Genomic DNA, 9,359 nt, shown 5'->3' with positions numbered 1-9,359 from the left:
GCTCCGACGGACTGCCGAAAGAATTTTATTTACGCACTTTTGATGTAATACACCGTGAATTGAATTTGGTGCTTAACGACGCTATCAGGTCAAATTTCCCACCTCAGTTTGTCGATGGGGTGATCGTGCTAGTGAAAAAACGAGGGACGGGGGACAGCGCATGCTCCTACCGGCCAATAAGCTTAATCAACTATGACTACAAAATATTATCACGTGTTCTAAAACAGCGGCTGGAGAATTGGCTCCGAGTTCATGGAGTTTTGACTGGCTCCCAAAAATGTTCGAACGCTAAACGCAATATATTTCAAGCAACTTTAGCATTAAAAGATCGCACAACTAAAAGCGAACAGGCAAACTGGAAAATTGATCTCTTTCGATCTCGACCATGCATTCGATTGTGTAGACCATCGCTTCTTGTTTGGTACTATGCGAGCTTTGGGCTTCGATACAGCGTTTGTGGATTTACTCTCCCACATAGCATCATTATCTTCCTCTCGATTACTCATCAATGGGCACCTCTCCGCTCCGTTTCAAATCAAACGTTCTATCCGTCAAGGAGACCCTCTCTCAATGCATCTGTTCGTGCTCTACCTTCACCCGCTTCTGCGGCGATTAGAAGAAGTGTGTGGAGCAGATCTCATGATCGCTTATGCAGATGACATTAGTGCCATTTCAACCAGTGTCGATAAACTTGAAGCGATGCGAGATTTATTCCGACGCTTCGAGCGGTCAGCGGGGGCACGTTTGAATGAGGAGAAAACTACGGCAATCGACGTCGGCGTTATAACCAATCCCATGGTTGTTCCATGGCTTCGCACGGAGAACTCCATAAACATTCTTGGTGTGATTTTCGTCAACTCGATACGATCAATGGTAAAGACGAATTGGGACTTACTCGTTACAAATTTCTCGTGTCTAGTGTGGCTTCATTCCTCACGCAGCTTATCTTTGCACCAAAAGGTAACGCTGTTAAACATTTTCGTATCATCAAGGATATGGTACATGGCAGCAAATCTGCTTCCGGCTACAGTACACGTGGCGAAATTAACAGCCACTATGCGAAGCTATCTTTTTCGTGGTGCATGTGGTCTTAATCTACAACTGCCAGTGCTTAAATGTAAGGCGCTGCTCATCAATCGACATCTGCAAGAAATCGTCTCTCTTCCTTACTACTGTTCTTTCCTTTCCCACACAAATGTTCCTCCTTCAGATCTCCCCTGCCTAAAGCTTATCCTAAACCATATCCCAAATTTCCCCTTCCAAATCCGACAACAACCTTCCGCCAACCTCATCCATCACTTTTTCCTCGAACAAACAGCCAAACCGAAGGTCGAAACAGCAAATCCTGCAATCAATTGGCCACGTTTGTGGATGAATATAGCTGCTCGGAACTTATTGCCTTCGCAACGCAGCACCCTTTATATGTGGACAAATGAAAAATTTTCACACCGGCGACTAACGTACGTAATGAGGAGAACAAACGATGAGAGTTGTCTGCACTGTTCTGCCACCATCGAGACAATACAACACAAATTTTTTGGGTGCCCTAGAGTACGGGCTGCGTACGATCTACTACAACAAAAGCTGTTAGTGATAACTGGCAGGCGACGCGTTCTCCATTCAGATAATCTTCTCCGGCCCTCACTGGAGGGGATAGCAGCGAATGAGAGAACATTGATATTGAAATTATTGTTGACTTATATCACCTTCATTGATAGATGTAATGACAGGATAGATGAACTAAAATTTTATTTTGATGTCGGGGATTAAATATTATGTAAATAATTTTAACTAATCATACAAACGACAAATAAACGTATTATGAAAAAAAAAATGGGGTGGATTTTTTTTTATAGTTTTTTACTTCGAATTTCAGATGTACTTTAGACTACGTTGTTTTTTAAATTCTGGATTCCACATATGGCAGAATTCTGATTTCGGATGTCGAATCTTAAAAGCTCGAGAAACTGAGGTTTTGGAATCGAATTCAGTGTTCATACATACTCTCGTGTTCTGTGGCGGTGGACTGGTGTGGCGTGGTGGTGAATGTGACTGTGTGCGAGAGTGTGGCCATAGGAGTCGTGTACGGTCAGGGGATTGCAGTTGCCTGGAATTGTGGGTGTACTGCTTTCCCTCGTTTTGTTGAGACTCGTCTGCTTCGGGCGGGCAGAGGTTTTCTTTTTCGTCAGTAGTGCAATCATGTTTTCGTCAGACCTCGGATCCACCGTCACCGTAGCCTTGAGTACAACTATATATAGAATCGAATACATGCGAAAATGTGATTGACGAGGGGAGCCATGCTTTTTTTTTGAAACCAATATGGAACTAGTATTAGCATAATAATAGTGTAAATTACCATTATATTGGAGGACAATTTTTTCTAGATGAGTTCTCTCGGACCTTCTCAAGTTCACCAAAAATAATTCTCCGCCGTCACGATTTAAGTTCTATAAAGCGTACGCACTATGAACAGCGGAATATATGGCAATATATTACACATTGTAGAGAAATTCTTTTGGTTACCTTCTCAGGTTTCCCAAAAATAACTATCCGCCGCCGCGACTGGGTTGAAAAAAGACTACGCGCATTGAATAATGGAATACATCGCTGGTCCGATTAGTTTTAGAGGAGTGTTCTCGTTTACCTTTTCAGGTTTCCCACAGTTGAATCTCTCATAGTAGTCTGTAATCTCTCATAGTAGTCATAGTAGTAGTAGTGTAGTCTCATTAATGTTAAAGGTTTTCCTTTTAAGGTTACATAAAGACCTCTGCCGCTTATTGAGATATGAGATTTTCAATATTTAGTTTTGTTGAGTTCACGTGTACATAATCATATCACTTATCTCAGTGAATCCTGATTCTCACCTCTTCCCACTAACAACCAGGGCTCAGTCAACTGAGGATAGTCGGCTGACTAACCTACTGACTATACCCGTAGTGAGTTAGTAATGGCTTTTGGCTTCTTCACGCACTTTCTCCGCCAAAACGACTAAACAGTCAGTCGGGCGTTTAGTCGCTATCTCCCTCTACCGATTCGACTATATCAATTCATTCTTCCCAGTCAAATTTTCCTCATTGCATTTTGAAGTGACTTCCCCCAAAACTAATTCGTTCCTCTCTCTTTTTCCCATGTATCTTTATGCATGCATCGATGTTTGAGTTCACCGTGGTTTGACAAACGCTACAGGTGATCTAGATTTTTGTATATCGTACACGAAAATTACTCACACGTATAAAATAGCGTGCTGTGTGTGCGCTATTTTGCACGCCTAATACTAACTAATACTAACGCGAGAACCTTTAAAACATCTATATATATAAAAATGGATGGAAAAAAATGGATTTCTGTCTGTCTGTCTGTCTGATTCTTATGGACTCGGAAACTACTGAACCGATCGACGTGAAAATTGGTATATAGGGGTTTTTGGGGCCGGGGAAGGTTATTCTATCATAGGACAAACGCCTAGGTCCTGATAGTCCTTGTCTGCTACGGGTTGTGGGATTCCTTCTTAGCGCACCTTGTCGCGCTCCAACAACGCAAATCCTCAACTTGATTGAAGATTGCTCTGGTTCCGGATGTTGAATTCTCCCTCCGGGAGGCAGTTAAGGTGTATCGTAACTTACTTATCGGTTACAAAGGGTCCCGATTACGGGCGTCTCGTTCGGAGTTCTAGTTAAGACTAAATTTTATCCTTCTCGATTTGGTTTACATTTTTTTGTTGACTTATTGATTTTTATGCTTAAAGCTATCATCTCTAATTCTATAGAATTCTAGAATATATGTGCTAATCTGAGTCAGTAGGAAATTTGTTCTGGCATTCGAAAATTTGATCTGCTCGCTGCTCGCGTGGTATTTGCGGTGCGGTTTATTTGCTAGCGAAGTATAGCGTCGCGTGTCTGGTGATAACTTGCATTTTGTCTTTTTTATTTCATTCAAATCAAACACCCTTATCATAGTTTTCGAACGAATAGGAAACGTACGCAAATCCCATCCTTGTTTTCGTACGAGCCATTCGTCGTATTTTCAATTACAGTCGTACTAGATCAAGTTATTGGTGTACTACATTATCGACATCGTTGACAATCAGGAGGTGTTTACGTTAGAGATGGGCAAATTGGTTCACCTTAATGAACCGTTCAGTGACCAACCGTTCATTTAAGTGAACTAGTTCTTTTGAGCAGTTCACTCACTCTTTCGTACATTAGAGGGATATGCCAAAGCATGTATAAAAAAGTGCGAGATGTTATGTAGAACTGTTCTTTTCATTCATAAAATGCTGTTTGTTAGCAATAATTATATGTCCGAATTTTGTTAAAAATATCTTAGCGGAATCGAAAATCAAACTATGATTTTAAAATTTTTATTTAGTTTGAGCCGTGATTCATTATTTTCAGCACAAACTAGCTTTGCGCTGTGTTTCTTCAATGTTCTGCAATAACAGCTACAGCAAAACTGTACTTTCTTCGAAATTATCGAGCACAATATGATATAATATAAAAACATTTCATATCAGCGACACAAATTTTTATTTACTGTTGAAACATACTGTTTAAATCGTTTCGCTTGCAACTGTATTTTTTTGTGAGGTAGATTTGCATATCTTACTGAAATATTTACCCTCAACTTAAAAATATGAAATTAAAAATTTACTTGATAAATAATCGAAAAATCCAATTTAAGAACCATCTTATCCAGAAACATTGCGTTTTATTATGAAAACGACAAAATCGACATCTTATTTTTGTTATTTTATGGGGCTTTCGTTTGTTTCCATTCGTTAATTTGAGGACAATTTACCTTGCAGCAGCATTCGTCTATCACTTGTTCGCTCGCCTTCCTCTTATACACCGATCACCATACACAGTTCGTTCTGAACTGTACGCACAGTTCAGCCAGCGGTCAGTTAGTTCTGAACTGTATACACAGTTCCGCCAGCGGTCATCGTAAACAGTTCGTTCTGAACTGCATACACAGTTCATCGTTCACCGTACAGTTCGTTCTGAACTGAACTGTATACACAATTCAGCCAGCGGTCTTCGTACACAGTTCGTTCTGAACTGGTTAAGCAGTTCATGTGAACTGTTGCCCAGTAAAAAAGAACGACCGTTCGTTCACTCTTTTTGGTGAACTAGTTCTTTTGAACAGTTCACAGCCCATCTCTAGTTTACGTATCGAACGTGTACAATTTATGATACAGAGTTAGGGCGATTACACATTATCCGGTTTCCGCCGGACCGGTTAGAATCCCAAATGGCAAATTTCGATCGTACCAACCTCTTCACGGCGCCGTGATACAGCCGTCCACTGCGACTGCAATGTCCGGTGACCGAATAAGCATTATACGCGATGACAGTAGTATTGTGTTGACGTCTGGTACAGACACCGGTTTGGGAAAGTAAATCATTCTCTATGAGAATATCAGACCTTAAGACAGTTAAATTGTTCAAATTTTTAATTAAAATTTTTACTTTATATTATGTGATCAGTTAAAACTCGTAATACTGATTCTTACTTAACCATTTTTGTATAATTTTCTTGATATTGTTATTAAAACTCATCATTGTAATATAAAATTATTAACAAACACAATTCTTGTTCAGGGGGTTTTCATCACTTACAAAAGAACGTGTAACGTGTAACTCATTAAGAACATATTTCATAAGAAAATGTTAATTTTCATTCATAATTTTAATTTTTAAATATGTGTTAACTGCACCCGAAAATCAATTATCACTATCATTTCCCAAAAGCGGAGCACGAAGCTCCACGCGAATTGACAGTTGTTTTTCATGTCTGTTAGTATTAGTACAATTCAGGCAATTTTTCGCCCCATACACATACTAATGTGTGTGCCGTTTGACGTTTGTTTGTTGATTTTGAAATCAAGCAGAATTTGCAATTGGTATGAAATTTTTATTTCGCTTCTTTATTTAGCTGCAGTGGAAAATTTCAGTGATAAAAGTTTCTGCTCAAAGCGAAGCAATGATCACAGGCGCACGAGGTCGTCATGGAGTGTTTTGCCATGGATTGTGTTCAACGGTGTATAGTGTCTTCTGACAATTTAATCGAGCTCTTAAATTAACTTCTGTTTTTGTTTAGCTCACAGCAACTTTCCTCATTTGAAATCGCTACCGAAAGAGTTCGAGGATGTGAAACAAATGTTCAACTGGTTCATCAAGGGATAGATTTTGAGTGACTTCATCCAGCTGAATGTGAAGGTGAGTTTTTGTTAATTTGAACACACCAAAATAGTTCTCTCATCTAGTGTTCCCATTTGGTATACCATACAGTTCGACCTGACCCGGAACACGATCGACGATAAGGTGGCCGCGACTCGGCTCGAAAAACTTAAACCCGAACTGTCCGATCTGTGCTCGGTGATCAAGATGTTCCCCTGCCCGACGCTGAAGCATCGGCTCTGTCAGAACGAAATCACCCAGCTGTTGGCATATCTGATTCGGTCATTCTTCGTCCAGGATCCGCGTATTAATAGCCGTGCATTGATGCTCGATGAATTGCGGCTGAGTGTGTTCTGAACAAGGATCTGCGGAAGCAGCAATGAGATAGTATTTGAAGGAAAAGTATGATGTAATTTGAATCGCAAAGATAATTACTGCAATGGTGAAATAAAAAAAAACACTCTAGAATGATTTTTTGCAAATTTCAAGATAATTACAGGAAGAAAACACATAATACATATAAATAAGTAGTTCTCCTAGCTTGTTACGGAATGTTATTATTATTGGTTCATAAGATTGTACGCTTTTATCTAACCGTGTTCTCGAGGCTGTTGAAAAAATATGTGGCAACAGAGCGTGTGGAATAAATCATACACAGTAACTGGACAAAAGTTAGTTTTTGTAATACTGTTGATGACGGCCAATTTTTTTGTCCAATAAGTTTTTCATGTTCATCGCAAATTTACATTGCCGTCGTTGTGGAAACCGTTGTAGAACCATATGCGCCTAAGATGAAAATTTGTGCTCTGCGAATTACGGAAAAGGTTTGCGAACGTATTCTGAATTGGGTCGTATGTACTCTCCAAGGGTCGCAAATTTGAGCAGGCTCGTAGTTGCCGCAGCAGCTGTGGTTCCAAGATATTCCATATGCAATCTTGTTCATGACCCATCCCAAAATCACCCTCAAAAGGCACATCATGAGAGGGTGAATGCCCTAATCAGCTGCTCATAAACAATAGTAGGAATTCAATAAACACGGGCTCGACCAACTCGGTGTAGTTATACCACAGGCAACAAGAACAATTGGGCTGTCAAACCACTGTATAAACAAATGCATGTATGTGTATGTGAAAGATGTACGGTTTTGTGTAGCGCGAGGTCTCTTTCACATTGTTATCCGGTTATCCGTCCAAACCCAGCGGCGCTTTTTGAAACCGGTCCGGCTGAAACCGGATAATGTGTAATCGCCCTTAGGCGGCGGTGACACTGGATGCAGAAAATTGGTCGTACGAATTGTATGCAATAGTGAAAGTAAACAACCACATTGAGTTGTATTGGTGTGGTTACATTGCTTCTCCCTTGCTTCGTTCGTATTCGTCAGCTTCTATCGAACAAAATTGTTTGTTTCTATTCGTACGATCAAATTTTCGTGCGTACTCCTATTCGTACAATCAAATTTTCGTGCGTACTCCTATCCAAAGTAACCTTAGCCTTAGCCTTATCTGAATATATGAGATGCTAACGCTTGCTGGCGGTGAGGTTAAACAACGGCTTTTCCAGAAAATATTTAGCGATTGCAGTCTAAAAAAATAACAAAGCGAAAAGAATGAATATTCGATCCTATAATTTACAATCGTCTTACATTAATAAACTTGATGGGAGAACCGACAAATCAATCGATGCCATTTTGCAAAACATAAATCAGGCAGTGAGAATTTATATCAAAATTTCGCTTGCCAAAAAATATGCAACGAAGTACATTATAAAAAGTAATAAAAATAAAAAAACAACCACAACATATGAAATATGATCATGAGGAACGGTAATATACAATATACAAAACAACATTAAATTTGAATGTTGCAAGAGATAACCATTTCTGCACTGGTCAATGCATTGTAAGAATCCAGTTCTCTCGTAACATGTAAGAATTGATCTGTAGAATTCGATGCTTCCTAAGAAGTTCTAACGCTCATGGGACCACCTCGTTTCTGTTGGCCCAATTTTTGCGTGACGGAGGGTAGTGGCTCCTGCATTCGGCTTTGCAGAGAAATATGTATCTTTAGGATATTTGTCACCAGCCTGTTAACAGTTTGACTATGAACCAAAAGACTTCGCTGCATGTTTGGACAAATTTATTGTATGAATTGCTGCACAGCTGCATTTGGTTCGCCGTTGTTGATCACAGCGGCAGCAGCAGCAATTCGACGGCGAATTTTGATCACAAAGCGCCTTGTGTTGATCCTGCAGTTTTTTTTTATGGAGCAAAGCGTTCTGAATTATGGATTGGGTATGGAAGTGCAGCTCACGTTGGGATGGATAGCGCGGCTATTGGGTTGATTGTTGCTGTTGTTGCATTTGTGGTGGATCAGTAGCATTCTCAACGTTGTTTTTCATTGTTTATGTTGGTTTTTACTGAGAATTTGCATTAGAATTTGTTGCTGAGCAATCATGTTACTGTTGACTTGATTTTGTGCTAGCATGTCAACTAATCGATTGGTGAGGCGTTGATTGAAATATCTCCATCGAATCCACAAAGTTCGATTGTGTCCAGGCGAAATGTAAATCCTGCCGACACTCATTCTGGCTCTTTTTGCTGTATCTTGGTGTCGTTGTTCATCTGCACTTATGTAGTTTTTCACGGTAACATGTTGGTTTCGGTTGCTGAACTCGTAATTGCGGCGGAACCTTGCTGCGAAATTTTACACATTAGGGTCGTCTATTGCTACCGGACGGCGGTTGCAGAGCAGGGATTTTCTCAATGCCAACAGCTGACTAGTCGTATAGCGAATAGGGCGGACACACGGGTTGCATGTCCGATAGTATGATAGCCGGCAATCTGCAATGTAGAATAGCCGGATCTTGTTCCTCTAGCGGAAGTTTATCTGCATTCAACAATTTCGAATTATTCAGAGTACAAATCGTCTGGACATGTTTTAAGAAATCTCACCAGCTTTACATCTCGTTTTTATTAAACTGCACAAACCAAGCCTACAAAAATAAACTCCGACGTTCAGATCTGAGACGAGACATGACAATAGGGGGCCGATTCCGGACCACTTTTTCTGTCAAACTCGGACCACTTGCAACTCGCCTTCTGATTGGCTAATGAGTAAAATAATTAACAAAGATAAATATACAAAAATGGGATTTCCAACATTTTCACAGTGTTGCCAAATA

The 9,359-nt window shown here is 40.1% G+C and overlaps 1 long non-coding RNA gene across 1 annotated transcript; it reads left to right on the top strand.

Annotated features, from left to right (window-relative positions):
* The first annotated feature begins 5,905 nt into the window (after positions 1 to 5,905).
* On the top strand, positions 5,906 to 6,716 carry LOC129779540 (uncharacterized). The gene is made up of 3 exons (XR_008743693.1): positions 5,906 to 6,039; positions 6,100 to 6,218; positions 6,266 to 6,716. It is a non-coding gene; the product is annotated as an uncharacterized LOC129779540 (long non-coding RNA).
* The last annotated feature ends 2,643 nt before the right edge of the window (positions 6,717 to 9,359 follow it).

The sequence above is a fragment of the Toxorhynchites rutilus genome, chromosome 3 (assembly GCF_029784135.1).
Source record: "Toxorhynchites rutilus septentrionalis strain SRP chromosome 3, ASM2978413v1, whole genome shotgun sequence".
NCBI classification, from domain to species: domain Eukaryota; kingdom Metazoa; phylum Arthropoda; class Insecta; order Diptera; family Culicidae; genus Toxorhynchites; species Toxorhynchites rutilus.
Note: the sequence above shows the minus strand (reverse complement) of the source record. Positions and strands in the feature narration are given on the sequence as shown.